Source organism: Culex quinquefasciatus, chromosome 3 (genome assembly GCF_015732765.1).
Source record: "Culex quinquefasciatus strain JHB chromosome 3, VPISU_Cqui_1.0_pri_paternal, whole genome shotgun sequence".
In the NCBI taxonomy this organism is placed as follows: Eukaryota; Metazoa; Arthropoda; class Insecta; order Diptera; family Culicidae; genus Culex; species Culex quinquefasciatus.
This window is the reverse complement of record NC_051863.1, coordinates 96530367-96542071: the sequence shown is the minus strand read 5'-3', so window position 1 is coordinate 96542071 and position 11705 is coordinate 96530367. Positions and strand designations below refer to the sequence as shown.

The 11705-nt window shown below is 44.3% G+C and overlaps 3 long non-coding RNA genes across 3 annotated transcripts; 2 read left to right on the top strand and 1 right to left on the bottom strand.

The window, feature by feature from the left end:
* The first annotated feature begins 1408 nt into the window (after positions 1-1408).
* Positions 1409-2344, top strand: LOC119770505. The gene is made up of 3 exons (XR_005278857.1): positions 1409-1625; positions 1688-1753; positions 1830-2344. It is a non-coding gene; the product is annotated as an uncharacterized LOC119770505 (long non-coding RNA).
* Positions 2345-3065: 721 nt separating this feature from the next.
* LOC119770508 lies at positions 3066-7318 on the bottom strand. Its single transcript, XR_005278862.1, has 2 exons — positions 3831-7318; positions 3066-3768 (listed from the first exon to the last, which is right to left on the bottom strand). It is a non-coding gene; the product is annotated as an uncharacterized LOC119770508 (long non-coding RNA).
* Positions 7319-7477: 159 nt separating this feature from the next.
* LOC119770506 lies at positions 7478-8635 on the top strand. The gene is made up of 3 exons (XR_005278858.1): positions 7478-7667; positions 7730-7795; positions 7872-8635. It is a non-coding gene; the product is annotated as an uncharacterized LOC119770506 (long non-coding RNA).
* The last annotated feature ends 3070 nt before the right edge of the window (positions 8636-11705 follow it).

The following is an 11705-nucleotide window of genomic DNA, read 5'->3' as shown; positions in this document are numbered from 1 at the left end:
AATATCGCAAATATATCAGTAACGTAAAACAAAATGACACATTCCCCAGGCTAGTACACTCAAAAATATCAACAGGCCCGTTTTACGTGACACACGTAAAAATAATGTGAAAGTGTACCGGCAAAAAAAATTTTTTTTCGCGTTAAAGTTACGTGAAAATCCGTATAGTAATTTTTCACTAGATTTTTTCATGTAGCTTTTACGTGTTTTGACGAGACTGCAGTCATGTTTTTCTTTGAAGGCGCCATTCGTACCAGTTTCTACGTGATTATTTTAGTGTTAAAAACGATGACGAATGGTAAAGACCTGTTGCAGAACTTGTGTTCAGAAAATGATGTTTAAGTTTATCAGATGGTACCTAGTTAACTCAATCGGAATTGGGTAATTCTCCGCCAACTCACACAGCAGTTGCCACGACGGCCACGACCCCTCTTCGATTTGTGTGAAACTTTGTCCTATGGGGTAACTTTTGTCCCTGATCACGAATCCGAGGTCCGTTTTTTGATATCTCGTGATAGAGGGGCGGTACAACCCCTTTCATTTTTGGACATGCGAAAAAAGAGGTATTTTTTTTAATAATTTGCAGCCTGAAATGGTGATGAGATAGAAATTTGGTGTCAAACGGACTTTTATGTAAAATTAGACGTCCGATGTGATGGCGTACTCAGAATTCCGAAAAAACGTATTTTTTGTCGAAAAAACACTTAAAAAGTTTTAAAAACTCTGCCATTTTCCGTTACTCAACAGTAAAAATTTTTGGAACATGGCATTTTATGGGAAATTTAATGTACTTTTCAAATCTACATTGACCCAGAAGGGTCATTTTTTCACTTAGAACACAATTTTTCATTTGAAAATTTCATGTTTTTTCTAACTTCGCAGGGTTATTTTTTAGAGTGTAACAATGTTCTACAAAGTTGTAGAGCAGACAATTACAAAAAAAAAATGATATGTAAACATAAGGGGTTTGCTTTTAACATCACGAGTTATCGCGATTTTACGAATAAAAGTTTTGAAAAAGTTGGTCGTCGTTATTCATGTCCGTTCATGGTCACCCGCGACCAGGCTTTAAAATGTACCGTCGAGTGACATTTTTTCTGTGACATTCATGCTGTGCAGCACCTACCGTCACACTGTAGCAGTACCATCAGTACAACCCTCTGCCGTAAGAACGGCAGACAGAAAAGATGAATTCGCCAATATTTTATCGTGCCATAATTATGGTTGGCTTATCTTCGCGCGCTACGCCTCGACCTAATTATGTCATGGGTTGAGCGCCACCCCTTATGGGAGACTTGCAAAATACTTTGCCTTGACCTGTTATGAGATCCGCACAAGAAGGAAGAATCTTCAGATGCTAAAGTTTGCGACAAGAGCACTTTTTTGACTCAAACGGGAGGTCGATGCACTCCAGTTCGGCAGTCAGAGATTGCAAATTCTTAAGAGATGCTTCGGCTAAACTCGCGCAATTATTGCAATTGTAATGTTGCTCGAGTTCTAGAGAACCGAAGTTGTTCTAAGTGCACCTCTACTGAGGGTTCTAGGACTTCGACTCGGTCACTTTTACCCTGATCGTGGAGGAAGCAGGAGTGGTCGAAGGACCGTTTTGGAATCGTTTTTAGGAAGTTAGTTTAAAGTCGTGGAAGTGTTTCAGTGGCAGAGGTTAATTCTGCGATTTTATTTCTAGAGCTCGCGGCTAGGTAGAGTTAGGAGTAGGGTAGTGGCGGAACCGTTTGAAACCCTGATACTCCAGGTAACGTGGTTAAATTGTGGTTACCTAGTGCGTTGGCTCATTTGTGGGGAATTGGTGGGCGATCTTCTCGGCACAGGTGGCGACCGGCATCATCCGTAGCAGAGCGACCACTCCAACCGACAACCCAGCGCTTCTGGACTCCATCAAGGGGTCAAAGTTCCGGGTGAACCCCAAGCAGCTCGTCCGTCAACATACGAGCTGGGCGGCGTCCGTCAACACACGCCGCGGTCGAACCCTCGACAACCAACCGACCGGACCGGGACGGCCTCGTGGAGGCCTAGGTCCACCGCCAAGTTCCCGCGCGCACCCGCGCCGTCGTCGCAACCGACGCTATCATCGCAGCATCCTAGCTGCACACCTGTGCGCCCCCGCACACCGGAAGTGATGCTGAGCACCCGCCGATAGTGCCAACCCGTCTGCTGTTAGCCGCCGGCGGAACCATCTCGCCGTAGCCGAAGCTGTAAGCGCGCCACCACCTGATCGCCGGATCGCCAACCAACACACGTAAATCCATGGTCGTGTAAGTACAAACCCTTTTTCGACATGCGCATGATCGATCGTTGGCCAGTTCTTTTTCAGCCAACCCTGTGGGCAACATAAGCCACCCCCATGTTATGTTGCGTGATCGCAAGCCCCCCAGTGAATGAATTATAGCGACCCCGAATGAATTTCGCCCCCCAAGCCAACGCACACCCTAGCCAAGCAGTGCACTGCAAATGAACAGGTAGAGAGACAGGAAAACTCGAGTGGTACCGAGGTACCGTGTAGGACTAACATGCTGAAGATCTGCGGATCGAATCTCGTAGGGCCCGAAGTATTTTTTTGTAATTAAATAAAATTGTAGCTACGAAAATGCGAACCTGAATATACGATTTTTTGAGTTCCTAGAGTAATGTTGTGGTTTTTTCTAATGTTTTCTGAGGCATCTTTTCACGACTTTCGCGGTAGTTTTCTGTTTGGTTCCGCCATTCTGGCTTCTGAAGCGTTCTGGGGAAATTTGATTGGGGAGATTTTCTACCTGTGATGATAAGAACGGGGCAAGTACAATCTTTTGTTTTCTAGATCTGAGGTATTTTTTGAGTTTGCGATCTTTTTCTTCCGTTTGTAGCGCCTCGGCTAACCGCCGAGTTCTCGGATGAGTCGGATCGTTCTCAATCGCAAATTTTGGCATCAAGGATACACCCGCCCTGTGGCAGGGTCTCATAGCTGGGCAAAGCAGCACATGATGAATGGTCTCCCTTTGGGAGTGGCGCTTAAGCCATTCGTTTAATTACGCCAATGCGATCCGACCGACCGCCTCCGGTTACATTTGTTTTTTTTTTTTTTTTTTTTTTTTTATCCCAAAACCCAGTGAAAACCTCCTGGTCGCTTTTTATTGCTCAAACTGCAGAAAACTGTTCATTTCGATCGAAGTGTATTTACATCGTGGGGGGTGTTCACAAAAAACCGGTTTGATCCCAACGGGATTCGAACTGCGACCATCTCGCTTGCAAGCTTCTTCGGTAAATTCGTGTTCATCTTCCTACTGGCGCCTTAGCCGTCTCGGCTAACCTGTCTCTCTTCCCTTTCCCTACCTATCCGCCCAAGTGCACGTTTTGGGCTGCGTGCTTTACGTGTGCGTGTTCATTTGCGCGGCGCGCGCTTTTCATGGGGTACCCTCAGGGGCTGTGATCACATGCGCATGGATTTTGGTACTACTCACGGTCTGACCTGTTGTTGGTTGTTACAGCAGCGGCGTCGGGAATCCCCGACGGTCGTTCAGCAGATCCGGGTTCGGTTCCGGAAGTTGTCGTTCCTCGATGATCTCCCACGTGGTCCGGATGGACGTGTTGGACCCGACGGGATGACCTAAAGCGCGTTGGTGACGTCACGCTTCTTCCGGCACGTGGCGACTTGCCGGGTCTTTTTGCCACCGGGTGTGGACGGCGGGTTTCTCCGACGGACGTTCGAAACGGATGGGTTGTAGCGCAGCAGCAGATTTCGAAGACGCCGGATAGAGTACCTGGCCAACTAGTCTGTTGGGTTGGTGAGGTTAGAACACGCACATGGCACGACACACACAACACACGCATTTTACCTGGACTTGTTTCGCCAACAATCCACGATTCTACCTTGCCAAACTAACTAGCCTACTCTGTCGGTGATTTGTAGCACCTCACGATCTAAGGGAAAGGGTTTCGAAAAAAGTTAACACTGAACTTGGTCAAAACGTCACGTCCTCTAATTACCATCCAAACTCTAAACTAGCAATCACTCCCGCTCCTACCACGGTCGGTGACAAAGTGGACGAGTCAAAGTCAGGAACCCTCAGATGAGGTGCCAGAATCGAGACTTTGGCTATCGGAAACTACAAACCCGAAATTTCTTCGTTCTTTAGTTTTTACCAAATTTGTCTTCTTCTGTCGAATTGTTGAGTTTTTCAGATCAGTCCATAGCATGTTCCCTTCCCTCTTGATGTTTTGAAATCTAGCCATCCCGCTTGCCCTTTTTTCAGAAACCACGAAGTTTGCCCTTCGTGTATAGAAATCTCACGAGGCTAGGAAAAAAAGATTGTAAAAGTTCTGATTTTGTGAGTGCGCGTCGCGAGAGTACGGTGTCCGGTTTAGGACGGTAGCTCATAGTGAGTGAACGAATGGCTGAGTTCGCGAATGAACTCTGCCGTGAACTTGCGGGAGCTTTCGAAAGGGGAATTCATTTCCTAAACATTAATCAAGGGGTTCTTCGATCGATTTTTTCTGTAAAAGGGCACCTTATTACATCCTTCCCTACTAAATTTTCGAAAATTTGATTGGTTTGGAACTGAAATTGAAAAGGAGACGGAAGTCTCAGCGCAGAGGAAGAAGCTGTTCGAAGACGTGAAGAGGAACCTGGCGGCCGCGTATCAGCGCCACGCAAAGCAGTACAACCTGCGATCTAGCTCGAATTGCCCGAAGTACGCCGTGGGGGAAAAGGTCCTCAAGAAGACATTCGACCTGTCCGACAAAGGAGCAGGGTTTTGTAAGAAGCTGGCCCCTAAGTACGAGCCGTGCGTGGTGAAGAAGGTTCTGGGAAGTAACACCTACGAGTTGGAAACTGACGAGGGAAAAAGAATTGGAGTTTACTTCACAGACCAGCTAAAAAAGCTGAAATCTGCTGACTGATTTTGACGAAATTTGTAAATAGTATGACCCAACAAGCTATGTAACTTTTATCACCATTCAAAAGTGACCACAGATTCTAAAATGAACGAATTTTCAAAAATACCGTTAATGGGAAATTTTTAACCACAAAAATCCACCGATTTTGACTCCTGTCGAGGCAGATGATTTGATAATGGGAGGTTAATTCGATCAATTAAACCCTTGAACGCGGGAAAGCTTTTCATTCCACAAATAAGATTGAGTTAAGTCGATGACCGGCCCAGAGTAGTGAACTCGATTCATGACTGTTTAACGGGAGACTAAACGATGATATCGAATGAGTCGTGGCCTGAATCAGGCGAAAGAAGTAAAGCGAGTACCAAACGATCGTATTGACCGAACAGCATCGAAAATTCACGCCAAAACGACGGAATTTGTACAAATTTGTAAATATTTAGACATAATTTAGTTAGTAAAAGTATAGTTAGTAGTGTACCTAAGTTAATTCTAGTTTTAGTACTTATTCTATTGAATTTTGTTAGGAAACTTGAAAACTATTCACGGTTTTGCACAGGGGACAGTGTGCAGCTGTTTGTTGATTTTTCGAAGTTTTTCCATCTGATTATTTTTTTCCTTGTAAATATTTCTCATCCTTTTCCATTTTGTACATATTTTTCCATTTTGTATATTTTTTCCGATGAATTTTCTCCAGTGGTGGTCCAGGTTGATGTTCACCTAAAACTGACACATTCTGGCATTAGTTTTTTGTAAATATTGAGTGAATTGTGCTAATTAGTACTCAAATTACCTTGCTTTTCATTGAATTTTCCCTCGCAGTAAGTTTTTCCATCGGAGGTAAATAGTTGCTTCCATAATATCAGCATAATTTCTAATTGGTGTTGATTATGGTCGATGAAGTAGTTTTGTTTACGTAGAGCGGTTTGCTTTACCGATCTTTTCTCCTTTGCAGTTCTTCTGGATCGATCCTCTTTTGTAGTTGTAGGTAAACATTGTATTTTTTTTTTTTTTTCATTCGTGCCGCAAGTTCACGTTGCAGAGTGAGCGAAAGCTCTACTTTGCCGACAAGCATCTGCGCTATTTTTAGTATCATTCTTTTTGGTCCGCGTGTTCATCCAGGTTTTGTGGCCGCCTTCTGCAGCCTGCGCCTGAAAATAAAATAGAGAAAAATACCTTTTTTACAGCCAAACACAAGTAGCGACACATTAAATTTCACTTTCCTTTTCGATTTTCCACCAGTAGAGCAGTTTTTCCGAGCACAAAACCACTTTTTTCCGCGATAAAGACATTTTTTCCCGACACTTAAATTTTCATTACACGCACTTTGTTTACATCCCGTTGACTGGTAGACTGGTAACAGGGTGAACGTGAAAATGAACACTTGTTCATTCAGGATGGACGAGGGGTACGTCAATGCAGTTTTTTATGTTTGTTGTTTCATGAACAGTTTCGTAATTAATGCAAATTAATGTTAGAGATTGTTGTGAATTTGAGTTTTAAACTTCATGAAAACGGTTTTTTGGGGTTATCCCGAGGTAGTTTTCTGTTGCTTAGAACAGACCATTTTTTTTAAGACAAATTTTATGATGTTCTGTTTTCTTGGGAAATTTTCTTCTGAGGTTTGAACACTCGTTAAATTTGTCGGATAATTTTTTTTCACTTAAGGTGATAGTTTGAATAGAGCGACTCTTTGGTTTTTGGTGTTTATCACTGAGGTAGAAGGTCGTTGCTGATTTTTTTGGGTATGTTTTTATGGTGAGATTTTTTTTGATGATTGTTAGAATGTTTGCGATGCCAGCTACCAGGATACGTCAAAGTCAGTTCTCAATATGTTTTTTTTGGTTTTTTTTTTCAGTAAAAGATCACTTGATGATTAATTTTGTAAACAGTTTATTTTTTGAAGTTGCAGTTTTTTATATCATTTCCTCATGTAATATATTCTTTTTTAGCTCTTCTTTATTCTTGTACATATTTTTGCCGAAGTTTTGTAGATATTATTATAGTTTTATTTTAATGAATTTTATATGAAGTTTTGGATTTTCTTAGTAGCTTCTGCTGGAGACCGGAGTCTAAAAACGTTGATGGTCTAGTAGCAGGCGTAGTTTTTGAAATTACGTGCTGGAAACAGAGAGTGAGCCACTGGCGATGACCCTATATGACCCCGGAAGCGAAAGGTTATTCAGAAATTCAGATAAATTTCAGCTTCGAAAATTTGATTGGTTTTGGGTAAGAAATTTTCAATTTCAGTTCCAAACCAATCAAATTTTCGAAAATTTAGTAGGGAATGATGTAGCAGTACCATCAGTACAACCCTCTGCCGTAAGAACGGCAGACAGAAAAGATGAATTCGCCAATATTTTATCGTGCCATAATTATGGTTGGCTTATCTTCGCGCGCTACGCCTCGACCTAATTATGTCATGGGTTGAGCGCCACCCTTATGGGAGACTTGCAAAATACTTTGCCTTGACCTGTTATGAGATCCGCACAAGAAGGAAGAATCTTCAGATGCTAAAGTTTGCGACAAGAGCACTTTTTGACTCAAACGGGAGGTCGATGCACTCCAGTTCGGCAGTCAGAGATTGCAAATTCTTAAGAGATGCTTCGGCTAAACTCGCGCAATTATTGCAATTGTAATGTTGCTCGAGTTCTAGAGAACCGAAGTTGTTCTAAGTGCACCTCTACTGAGGGTTCTAGGACTTCGACTCGGTCACTTTTACCCTGATCGTGGAGGAAGCAGGAGTGGTCGAAGGACCGTTTTGGAATCGTTTTTAGGAAGTTAGTTTAAAGTCGTGGAAGTGTTTCAGTGGCAGAGGTTAATTCTGCGATTTTATTTCTAGAGCTCGCGGCTAGGTAGAGTTAGGAGTAGGGTAGTGGCGGAACCGTTTGAAACCCTGATACTCCAGGTAACGTGGTTAAATTGTGGTTACCTAGTGCGTTGGCTCATTTGTGGGGAATTGGTGGGCGATCTTCTCGGCACAGGTGGCGACCGGCATCATCCGTAGCAGAGCGACCACTCCAACCGACAACCCAGCGCTTCTGGACTCCATCAAGGGGTCAAAGTTCCGGGGTGAACCCCCAAGCAGCTCGTCCGTCAACATACGAGCTGGGCGGCGTCCGTCAACACACGCCGCGGTCGAACCCTCGACAACCAACCGACCGGACCGGGACGGCCTCGTGGAGGCCTAGGTCCACCGCCAAGTTCCCGCGCGCACCCGCGCCGTCGTCGCAACCGACGCTATCATCGCAGCATCCTAGCTGCACACCTGTGCGCCCCCGCACACCGGAAGTGATGCTGAGCACCCGCCGATAGTGCCAACCCGTCTGCTGTTAGCCGCCGGCGGAACCATCTCGCCGTAGCCGAAGCTGTAAGCGCGCCACCACCTGATCGCCGGATCGCCAACCAACACACGTAAATCCATGGTCGTGTAAGTACAAACCCTTTTTCGACATGCGCATGATCGATCGTTGGCCAGTTCTTTTTCAGCCAACCCTGTGGGCAACATAAGCCACCCCCATGTTATGTTGCGTGATCGCAAGCCCCCAGTGAATGAATTATAGCGACCCCGAATGAATTTCGCCCCCCAAGCCAACGCACACCCTAGCCAAGCAGTGCACTGCAAATGAACAGGTAGAGAGACAGGAAAACTCGAGTGGTACCGAGGTACCGTGTAGGACTAACATGCTGAAGATCTGCGGATCGAATCTCGTAGGGCCCGAAGTATTTTTTTGTAATTAAATAAAATTGTAGCTACGAAAATGCGAACCTGAATATACGATTTTTTGAGTTCCTAGAGTAATGTTGTGGTTTTTTCTAATGTTTTCTGAGGCATCTTTTCACGACTTTCGCGGTAGTTTTCTGTTTGGTTCCGCCATTCTGGCTTCTGAAGCGTTCTGGGGAAATTTGATTGGGGAGATTTTCTACCTGTGATGATAAGAACGGGGCAAGTACAATCTTTTGTTTTCTAGATCTGAGGTATTTTTTGAGTTTGCGATCTTTTCTTCCGTTTGTAGCGCCTCGGCTAACCGCCGAGTTCTCGGATGAGTCGGATCGTTCTCAATCGCAAATTTTGGCATCAAGGATACACCCGCCCTGTGGCAGGGTCTCATAGCTGGGCAAAGCAGCACATGATGAATGGTCTCCCTTTGGGAGTGGCGCTTAAGCCATTCGTTTAATTACGCCAATGCGATCCGACCGACCGCCTCCGGTTACAACACTAACCATTTGTGACGAGACCGTCGATGATGCGTTGCGCGAAAGTCGTCGCAAATACACGCCAAAACCGTCACGCTACCATCGCTACACTACGTTCGTCGCACGACGGTAGTCTTTGACGTTAAACGATGATGTTCATGCCGAATATCGTCGTTCCTGTGTTCCTGTACGGGAGTGTCGTTGTTGACAAAAGCTTCAGTTAAAGAGAGTGTGAGTGCACTGAGATAAGAGACCATCCATAAACCACGTGGACACTTCTTTGAAATCTCAGACTCCCCCCGCTCCTCGCCCCCTCGTGGACAAATTCCATACAAAACAAATATGTTTTGTATGGATCGTGGCCAATTGCTGAATTCCCCCTGGGCCCTTGGGAGGTGTCCACGTTGTTTATGGATGGTCCCTGACGGGATTGTCGAGAAACCACCTCAGGGGGGGGTGGTTGTTTTTTTGAAATTTGAAATTAAATATGTCTTTATTGAACTTTCTTATAATAATTACATTTCTTTTACATGCTAAGTGGTATGGCCTAATGCTCTTCATCTTTGTTGTATTTTTCGTTTTATTATTAACTGATGACATTTATTTTATTTACTTCAAATTGTTTTACATTATTGCATTGAATCGAATACATTTGCGTAAAAAAGAAAAAAATCACTTTAACAACTAATTCTAACTTAAAACTAAAAATAAATTCATTGAAATATTCAAAATCACTAGAACGAGTAAACTACGAACTGTGTTTTAAGATGAATGCTCCAAGCGTTCTTACTTGTTCCTGGCGAGTTTTGCAACCACGCAGTGTTGTTGTAATCTCGATGAAAATGTTCAGAAGTTCTTTCGGTGAAAACAAGTCACTGCTGCCTTCTCCCGTTGATGCTGGTTGGTTTTCCCTCGGTTGCTGACTGAAGCCTGGAGGTGTTGTATTCTCTGCAACTCTTTGCCGCTGATTCAACGGCAATGGCTGCAGATTTGGAACCACTCTAACAGATCCTGCTACTGGCGACGCCAAAGCAGGAAAATCCACGTCCGTGTATGCTGGTGGTGTTTTGCGACGATTTGGTTGGTGCCTCGTCGTCACTTGCTGCCGAATTTTTACAAACTCAGCACGTTTTGGGCAGCTCCGATTCTTGGTAGAATGGTCGCCGCCGCAATTGAAGCATTTCGCTTCGATGTTCTCGTTGATTGTTTCGCAAGCTTGAGTTTTGTGCTCACCTCCGCAGGTTGCACAACGACTCTTGATGAAACAGTTCCTTCCACCATGTCCAAACTGCAAGCAGTTCGAACATTGCGTCACGTCACGGTGCACTGGACGATAACGTTCCCAAGTCACGATGATGTTGAAAATTGCCCGAACTGCTTTCAGCTCAGACGGCGTTGTCGATCCTTTCTCGCGATGAACCAGGTACAGTTGATCACGATCAGGCCCGTGATACTGACGTAGCATGCTGAAGCCGCCACCAAATGTTTGGTGGCGCTGTTTCGGGAATAACATTTCAGAGGGTCACAAATCAAAATATAATAAATCTTATTTATTTTTATTTTTGGAAAAATAAATCCTGTAGCTGCTCAGAATGATTCTTTTCAAGAAAATAAACCAAAATGCCGCCAACAACAATATATGTTTTGCATCAGGTCTCAGGCAAAGCTTCCCAGCAGGTGTCTTTTTCAAATCCTCTGAAATTTCTTCCGCAAATTCTTATTTGGCAAATGAACTTACGGATCATCATGATGTTAATTTAAATCTATAATATGTGAGCTCAACCATGTTGTTGGGAAACCTTAAGAGCGAGTCCACGAACAGGGCATAGCCCATTGTTAGGGACGGGTCTAGCTCATTTCCCGAATAACATTTCCCGAATGCCATTTCCCCGAAAATCATTTCCCTAATTGGCCACATCCCCGAATACCACTTCCCTAATCAGCCTCATCCCCGAATGCCATTTCCCGAATATCATTTCCCTAATCGGCTATATCCCCGAATGCCATTTCCCTAATCGGCCATTTTCCCGAATGCCATTTCCCGAAGTGACACTTACGCCAATTGCCGTTTATTTAAATTTAAATTTTCATATCCCTAATCATCATTTTCACTAAAGCCTTTTTCCATGACTAGCAGTGAACCGGCTCCGTGGCTTAATGGTTACGGCTTCTGCCTCACAAGCAGAAGGTTCAGGGATCAAATCCCGGTCGGTACCTTTGAAATTTGGAATCAGGAATTTGAACTTTGAATATGAACAAAAACGAAATTGAATCCGGTGGGATTCAAACTCACACCTTTGGATTGGTGGTCTGGGACGCTAAGCAGTCAGCCATCAGAAGGTTTACACTCTAGCAGTGAATTGGTCCGTAGTGTTGAAACATGTTATCTTCTCATATTAAATACGCGCTGATCCCTGATTTGCCTGACGGGATTGGAAGTCTAAATATAGATCGAGTTTCCTTCAGATGCTTGCTTCTATGTTTAGGCGGGGCCGAACAATGCCCAGCGACCTCGGAATTGGACCGCAAGGAGCTCTGTCATTCTGAAACGGGTCGTTGGAAGCAGCGCGAGGGTTATCAACACCTAATACCCGGGACTGAGATAAGTTGTATCAGCATTC